The 9,650-nt window shown below is 35.9% G+C and overlaps 1 pseudogene; it reads right to left on the minus strand.

Annotated features, from left to right (window-relative positions):
* Window positions 1-1,769: 1,769 nt before the first annotated feature.
* On the minus strand, window positions 1,770-4,092 carry LOC127430917 (olfactory receptor 5AC1-like; annotated as a pseudogene).
* Window positions 4,093-9,650: the final 5,558 nt, after the last annotated feature.

Below are 9,650 nucleotides of genomic sequence, written 5' to 3' on the forward strand. Positions count from 1 at the left end.
GAGTGGCATACAAATACCACTCGCCAATTTTCATTGGCCTTTTATCAAAGACCAGAGGTGTCTCGGGCTCCCAAGAGTGACCTCTAGTGTCACTACATCAACACCAACATCTCGTTCCCTCCATCAGGGAATGGAGGTTACACTAGTAACCATGACGTTATGCCTCTATGTGGTGACATTTAAATGATCTGGTTTTATTTAAAGCTACGCTATGTAACTTTCTTTTGTTAAAAAATAACAAAATGTTATTAATGAGAGAGTGCAACAAAAATCCATCTTCCAAACCATGTCTTTACCCAAATACACTTTGATAAACCTATAATAATGATTTATGTTTTAGAGCTGTCGGGATGGATTTCACGGGAAATTGTAAACATACGTCATTGCCCGTGCGTGTTCACGTCATATCCGTACACAGAGAAAATAAGCTCCGGCTACTGTAGCGCGTGTATGTTGTAGGAGTAACGTGAAGTTTGAAGTTTGTTGTCATGACGAACAAGAAAAATTGACCATGGATCATTCAAAACGGCAAACCTCCAGGGAATCACTGGTGGTAAAAACAAAGAAACCCCAAACAGAGCAGAGTCTACAAGCAAAAAGGGAAAGCGACAGAGTCCGTAATAAAACCCGAATCAACATCGGCTTGGCTTTTCAGAGGTGGCGACAACTCCGAGATCTGAAAGTGTTTAAAAACAAGCCAGAGATGGCTTTTTTCTTTCTCAACAGGTAAGATATTTTATTGATATGGTTTATATATAATTGTGCAATCACACACACGTCTGTGTGTAGTGAAATAATTATACTGTAATCAGTGCAGAACTTTTCACTTGCTAGCAAATGTGTGTATTTTTCTTTATAATGGCAGTTATTTACATAAATAAATCCTTTAGTCCTAGGCTTGCCAAGGATACATGAGTTTTGAAATGATGTTGACCAGTGATTGATAACAATGACAATCTTTAAAGTAGTTACTACCATGGTCTATTTGGCCAGAATACCCTGCAGTTATAAAACTTTACAACGTATGACCTTGTCAGACTAGCAACTGTTATGTCTAATGTTAATGAACGTTGCCTAACTTTTGTAACATAATTTATTTCAAAATATCAAGGTTTCCAATAAGTCAAAACAACAGCATAAGATATGGTACTTACCTGCTCAGATGATATTCTTTTGGATATCCGTCTTTTCCTATCTTTCTTTCATTATTTATTTGACCATTCACTCTGATAAGATGCTCTGTATCCATGTGTACACCGGTGCCTCGAACCACAGTCATCTGTGCAGAGGAGCAGAGCCAAAGCACAACTTGCGTCATTAAAAAAAACAATGTTCTTCCGCAAGACGCATGCAGTTTTATTTTTCAACATCTAGAGGGCCAAAAGTTACATAGTGTATCTTTAACTCAAACATATTATTTAATCACTGAATCAACCTGAATAAACTAGGTTACAACAACAAAACTAATGTTAATGTTTAGATCAGGTAAAAATAGCTCTTTAAAGTCATAGTTCACCCAAAAAATGCTTTGTTCCAAATAAGCATGACTTCTCTTTTTCCATGGAACACAAATGGAGATGTTAGGCTCATTTAATCTTTATTCCGTAAATGAAAGTGAATGGTGAATGGGGCTAACATTCTGCCTAACATCTCCTTTTGTGTGAAAACCGTCTTAACGGTTTGGAACAACATAAGGGTAAGCAAATTATGACAACATTTTATTTTTTTAGGTCTATCCCTTTAAGGTAACAATTGTTGGTTACCAATGCTTACAGTGTGGGTTGAAGCAAGCTTCCCTTACAGCATTTAATTTGAAAAGAATTCTGTGTTGGCCTTACTTTCTTTGAGCACAGCACCTGTCTGATCTCAATGTTCTGCAGGCCATAAATGGCAGGATTAAAAATGCTTGGAACAATATGGAAGAGCAGAGCAGCCAGTTTCCTGTATTCTGCATAAGCAGGAAAGTGGTGCAGTAATATAAAAATAAACCCACTGATGAGCATAATCAAATAGACAGCCAAGTGAGTGCTGCAGATTTTCATTGCCCGGCTGTTCAATGTTCTGCTCTTGGTTCTTAAGCAGACAGCAGTTATTTGAATGTATGTAAGTACAATTCTTCCTATGGAGGAGACAAACAGCAGTACTGTGTAGCCCATACAAATCACTGACAGACATGTCCTCACAAGACAACTTGAACACAGATGCATTATCACAAAAAGGGTGTAATATGAAAGTTCTGCAATGTTAAGCCTAAGAGTAAGGCCTAATGAGATGGAGATAAAAATATTGCCACACCCCAGGCTGAAACTGATAGTGTGATCACCATTTTGTTAGTCATAATTGTGTTGTAGCGAAATGGATCACATATGGCCACATATCTGTCAAAAGCCATGATCATTAGGATGGTATGAGAGGTTGTGGCATATGTGTGCATAGAAAACGCTTGAACAGCACACTCAGCATAACTGATAGTGTGCTCAGATGGTGGCCTTAAAATATGACATCCTTAAAGGGCAAGTTACAGAAGAGAATGTACATGGGTTCATGTAGGCTTCTATGTAGTGGCCGACCGATATATCGCAAGGCCGATAAATCGGCCGATATTCTGACTTTTTTAATTATCGGATAATTAATGGATAAACTTTTCCATTTGGCCAATTTGTTTCTTGAGTGCTCTGAAAATCACCTGCTTGCATCATGTGAAGCATCTGAGACATGTAAATGACCAGTCACAGCTTGTTTTGTTGTTACATGCCATCGTGCTACTATAATAATAGACAGGTGTGCAACTCAGTCTCATTTAAACTGTCTATATATCAGAGCCACGGCAGATGCATTTGAACTTATAATTTTAAAGTGCTCGCCTGTTTCATTCTCTATCTCTCTCCTCAACAGTTCCCTGTAACTTTTACCTATATTGTTTTATAATGATAAAAAGACAAATATCAATAAAAATAATATCATAAACTGTGTGCAAATATGCGCATATCTCGTTTAAACAGGTGTAATAAACAAGCCTCACAAAACTTGAGCAGATCCAGCATCCAGTGGAGCACTCATTTATTTACCTATGAAGCACGTATTGTATCAGCCTCTCCTCAACAGTTCCCTGTAACTTTTAACTTTCTTTTCTAATGATAAAAGGTAAATATCAATAAAACTTATTCTATATACCATTTGCAAATATGCAGATATCTAATTTAAACAGGTGTAATTCACAAACCTCAAGAAAATCCAACATTTTCTTCCCCTCAAGCGATCATCTAATATCTTCCTCTGAAGCACGTTTTCAATCTGTTAGAATCAAAACTTCAGGATCAGGATAAAAAGTTTCTCTGATTCACAAATCATGATGGTCAGTCCGTGGCAATCCTAGCAGGTGATCCAGGCTGTTTAAACTGTCAGGAGATTGCTGCTCACACTGGATCCACACGAGTGCATGAGTGCAAATTCAAAGTAAAAGCGCTTCATGTGTGATATACGTAAATGTCTTATTCACTATGCACTGTATGTACAATTGGTTTGATTCTGTATTTTTGGAAAAAATGCGATTGCTAACGTGGACATACCACCCATGGTTGCTGGACTACTGTGTGTACTGTTATTTCCTTCTTCCTAATATATTAACAATTTCTTCATGCGCAAAATAAATTACTCAGATGTGATGACTAAACAGAAATCAGAAGAAACTGCTATCTACCATTTGAAATACAATATAATGTTTTTTTTATTCCTTTTTACCAAGTTAAAGTTTTGTGTGAAATTGAGTAAATATAGTGCTAAATAAGAGTTTATGATTTTTTTTTTTAGCAATTTTATGTTTATGTTACAATATTAAATTGTGTGATATATTGGCAATGTATTGGCCTATCGGCCACCCTGATTTCTGGATATCTGCACCGGCCATTAAAAAACCCATATTGGTCGACCACTACTCCTATGTACAGCTATTAGAATGACTATTCCAACATTAGTCACCAAAAAGATCACATAGAAAAAGAGGAAGAATAGAAAAACAGGGTACATGGATTGCTCCGACACCTTCTGTCCTTCTAATTGCAAAATGATGCTGTTATAAGTTAGATTCTCCATTGAAAAAGTATTATTCCAATTAGCTGTTAGATGTCCATTAGTCTAGGTTAAAAGGCACTCCTTTAACACTTTGAGAGCACAATCTGAAATGCAAAAAGATTTTGCCAAAGCAAAAAAAAAAAAATTTATGTAGCACAAATATAATTGAGGATTTTATTTTTATTTTATTTTATTTATTTTTTTGCAAAGACTATAAGCAGCAGGGGTGGAGCCAGGAGTTTTTCACAGGGGTGGCCGGGCAGGGTCCAGTGATAAGACCAGTCAAAACGGAAATTGCGAGAGGGGTGGCCTGGCTTCGGTCCATGGTGGCCTCGACCACCTCTGGTGAGCAGTAAAAAAAAAAGGTACAAAAATCACAAAAATCACAAGATTAGCTTCAGTCTTACAGCCATGTGCAACCATTCTTTAAGATGAAAGCAGAACATAAAGATCTGAGATGTGTTCTTGATGACTCTTGAAGGTGATGTCTAAGTTAGAAAAAAGAAGAGACCTCGTTGTGCACTATTTCAAAGACTGCCAAGCTACAAAATATGCAAATAGGTGACTGCTAATTCTGCATCAAATTTTGGCTAAGAAAAAAATTTAAAAAAAGAAACAAATCCCCTGTTAAGAGTCTTTTATGGTTCTTGCAACTAACAAACTGATGAAGGTCACAGGACATAAATATTGTAAGAAACACTTATTGATATTGCAAGCGATGGTGTGCAGTTTTTTTTTTATTTATTTTTTTTATAATACCTGATGTCTTAAAAATGACTTAACTTACTGTTTACACCTAACACAACCTTTCAGGTGTGTGAGGTCTATTCATTTTTAGATTAAAAAAATAATACTAAGAAAAAATATTTCATGAATAAGGCTAATTAGTTGCTGGAAAAAAAAATGCTTTGGTGATACCTAAATGAACTAGTTTGATTCAAATCAAAAATATTATTTAACAACAATTTTCACAGTGCAGTCACATATACTCATTCCCATATTTTTTGTTAAATCACCAATACCTACCATGCCACTGTGGAATTCAATTATGGCTTGGTCATTGGTGCTGTGAGTGTTTCACAGAGGTTTTTAGAAGTGCCCCAGTGCGCCTCTGATTGACTGCTCTTTACGTATGACCACAACAACAGCATCTGCTGAGAAACACACTTACGACTGTGTTCTGATTCCTTGTGTCATTTGGGTCATAATGCTAAGATAATCAAAATGCAAAATGATAATGTATGGAAATCTATGCCCTTACCTGGAGTGGTTATTGTATCAGATTCATAAGGAATCAAGCTGATTATTTAAATATTAGTTTATTTGTTTATTTATTTATTTATTTATTGTCAAAGTAGACATAGAGTAAAAATAAATAACTAAGAAAAATGCATTCTGAGACCTTTGCATTCATACTGGTAGTTGCACTTTGTCCAGTTGTGTTTCAACACAGGAACACGTCCATCATCATTTTGGGCTACAGGGCCATAGCTAATGGGGTGAAAGGTGGTAACGATTCTAGGGGCCCACAGGTCAAGGGGTCCCACAACATTTTCTTAACTGTATTTTTTTAAATGAAGGAGGCCCAGACCAATATACAGTCAGGGGGCCCAGAATTCCTTGCTTGTTGGGCTATACTTCACTCAACCTTTTCAAATCATGCTCTTTTTACTATGAGCACATACGGACATGTTTGACGCATGCACACTACATCACAGTCAGTGATACTACAGTCAATGTCAGACGCACACACCGACGATACGCAGAGACAAGGTGTGTTGGCATGTTGAGAAAAATTGGGCCACATGCAGACAGGCCGCACGGACTGTGCTGATGATGAAATTTGCTATATAACTTCATGAAATGAATTTGACCAATTAATTCAGATTTTACCACACAAAGCACATTTTTTGGTTAAATGTTGTGTGTGTGTGTGTGTGTGTGTGTGTGTGTGTGTGTATGTGTGTCTACCAGGATGTGTAAATCATACTTCAAAAGTTCACAATCTAATCTAATCTTATCTAATCTAATCGGATCTGATTAATTAATCATCTTGAGGCCGAATCTGGTACAACTTATGTGACTACTTAGTTATCGGTTTATCAGACTGTACAGTATGTGTTGTCTGTGCATCACAACAGCTCTCCTAATGCCAGCAGGTAAAGAGTAGATAACCATTCTTAACATTATGACCCTTATGACGTAAGATCATAGACCTGATCACACAGTGCATGTGTGTCTCTCAGCAGATACTGCTGTTGTGGTCATGCAGAAATGAGCAGTCTATTAGAGATGCACTGGGGCATTTGTAATAACCACTGAGAATCACTCACACCACAATGACCAAGCCATAATTGAATTACTACAGTGAAGAGGCAGGTACTGTTGGACTACAATTGTTGTCACAGGAGACATAATTCTGGATCTTTTTCACCACTTGGCTTCCCTCTGCTTTCAGACATGAAAATATTCACAGTTTTTCCAAAGGAGCAAGATATGCAAATGTCCTTTCTTTAATGTTGGTCTGTTCTTATGTTTTACCAATTACAAATAATATTGCAATTGATATGGAGATCTCGTAAACAATGCTTTAAATTGAAAAATATAAAACACAGGCCTCTGGAAAAACAAAACAAAAACAGAAGCATTTCTGGGTTGTATAAGTTGTTTGGAAACTGATGGAGTTGTTTCGGATAATACAGAATTAAAAAAAAAATGTCTCATTATGAATTAGAGCCATGAGGGGCCTGTAACATCCTGGGACTTTATTATCAGCTCTCCTCATTAGTAGATGTATCTGATAAACATTTATTAGTGTGTCAGTTAGCTCCCAGGTGATTAATTATTATTTGGCATTTTAATGTGTCCCCTAAAAGCAACCTATTTTAGAACTCATTAATGGCAATGCAACAGTTTCTTTGTCCCTCTGTGGAGAGATAATATCGAAAGTGTGTAATTAAGGTGTAATTATATGTGGTAATGACATCTGCATCAACAATAGGCTCTGTATTGTGGACAACAACAATTGGTTTGGGATGATGAAATAATAGTCCTGAAGGTGTTCCAATTACATTGCATCAACACTGTTTTTAACATGACTCTTGAAAGGCAAACATCTTACTGTCTATGGGGAGGTCAGCTGTCAGACAATATCAAAGAGATTGACATGGACTGCATTAAATTTATAATGTTAATGGAATTTTTCAGGACTTCAGGGTTCAGATTAAAGTTTACAAATCTCACAAATCTACAAGTAGATGTTTTTGTATTTAATGCATCAAATTGTGTGCATCAAAGTAGCCTAAAATATGCATCACGTAAAACATCTAAATTAACTGGTTTTATTCAAGTCAAAAATATTATTCAGCATGACTGAATAAACCTGACTTCATCACGTTACACCAACAAAGGTCATTTTTAAGGGTTAGATCAAGTAGATCCTGAAGGTGACACAGATTGTAATAACACATTTCCACCTTATTTAGCAGAGTAGCCTACATCTAGCACATCTAACATCTAACTTTTTTTATCTTTAACATTTTAGTTTAAATTTATAACATTATATATTGTAAAATGTTACCCTAGAATTAGTAAAAAAAAAAAAAAAAAGAAAAGAAAAGAAAAAAAGAAGAAGTGTGTTAGGTTTCAAAGATCAAACCATTGATATATTGTTCAAAATTAAGACAAAACATATTTTCACACTTTCTTTTCAAACTTTTTACATCCACTAAAACCTCGGGACCAGTTGGTAAAAATAATTGCAAATATAGCTCAGAAAAGAGAAGTTAGCTTTGAAAAAAGGTCAAGTATCATTTGTTTGACGATGCCACTTGGTTTGACATTTTGTTTTCTAATAAAACAAAAAAAAAAATTACATTTTTAAGTGTGACCTCTGTTTCCAAAATGTCCAAATACTTTTTTGGTGCCACTGTATATTCATTTTTATCATACATTTGAATACATTTATGTTCATGAAGAGAATGCGCATTTATATTAATATTTTTCTTTTGATGATTGATCTTTTGCCTTATTACCATTTTGCAGAATGTGGTCCTGTATGGTTTTCAAAATATCTTGTTTACTTTACAGCTATCCTTGATGACTGCTGCCTTGACCGTGAGTTGGTGCAGCCAAATGTTGCATCATACTGTTGTTGACAATGTGCAAGTGTCAGTAATTTTCTCCTGTAGTACCAGGGTGTGCAAATTGTTTTCCACATTTCTCTACTAACTCCCGGAATATTTGTTTTCTTCGAATGTTTGCATATTAAGAGTTACTTTCTTTCGAGAACATGATGTGAAAATGTGGTGCTATACTTTTTCACTGCTCTGCTTGTTAGGGACATGTTGTGTTTAACTTGTTCAGAGAAGACAAAGACAATAAAAACTGTAAATGATGACTCACTGATCCGACAAAACTTAATCTAACATAACACCATCTCATGTCTTTGCCTCCTTTTTTGAAAAGGAGTTAACTTAATAGAGGTGATTGACTCTGAATATCAGCTTGAATCTGTTATGCCTGGTGAAGAGATAGTGCAACAAATATAAGCTGGATCTCATTCAGGACTAACCACAATTTTCAACTTTGTACACACAGGTCTACAGTACTGTACAGAGGCCAATGGAGATCAACATATAGTACAGTATTAAACATGTAGTTTCTCATTAGATGCTTATTACATTGACCAGAAAGCACATGTACATCACCCAGACATGTGTGCGTTTTCATTTGAAGATGTCAGTTTGAAGAGTGTTTCCTGATCTGCAATACGTCCATAAGACGTTTCCTCTTTGAGACGGTTATGATTTAGAATGTATGTTAATCTGTTCTTTTTAAGATGTTTATCAGATCAGTTTGCACACAAAAATTGCAATGTGATGTTTTCCAAATGAAACACTCTTAAAAAGACAGTGTCCTTCACTGACTTTGACGTCTCACAATCCTGTGTGCGTGGTTCGGTGTTTGGTGGAATGAAAATTGATAATGATGGATAAGTAGAAGGAATAATTGTCAATTTTTTCTTATTGTCAACAGTTTCTACTGAAAGATAATAAACTGTAGTCATTAAATATTTGTGTGGTGAAGTCTCATGTACTGGGTACGTTTTTGTTGGTTTCACAGCATTTCGGAACCTCTGAATATATCACCATTAAAAAGATGTTCCAAATGCTGTGAAACCAACAAAAACATACCCAGGAGCAGACATTGGCAGTGACCATGTACCAGTCATTGGTGAAATTGTTGTACAGTTAAAGAAGATGCAAAAGCCAACTAAAGCAAATAAATTTGACCATGCAGCTTTAAAGGAAGACAGCAACATCAGAGATATGTACAGACTAAGAGTGAGCAACAGATTTGAAGTGTTGGGAAATGAAGGAAATACCAATAAATTCAAGTGGCACATTTTTCAAGAGGCAACTGTTGAAGCTGCAAAAGAAGTGATTCCACCAAAGAAAAAGCAGAATAACCACGAATGGATGACACAGGAAATTCTGGAGTTGATGGAAAAAAGAAGACAAACACAATACAAAGAACTTGATGAGTTGTTCAAGGATAAATGTCTTGATGCAAGAGAC

The sequence above is a fragment of the Myxocyprinus asiaticus genome, chromosome 40 (genome assembly GCF_019703515.2).
Source record: "Myxocyprinus asiaticus isolate MX2 ecotype Aquarium Trade chromosome 40, UBuf_Myxa_2, whole genome shotgun sequence".
NCBI classification, from domain to species: Eukaryota; Metazoa; Chordata; class Actinopteri; order Cypriniformes; family Catostomidae; genus Myxocyprinus; species Myxocyprinus asiaticus.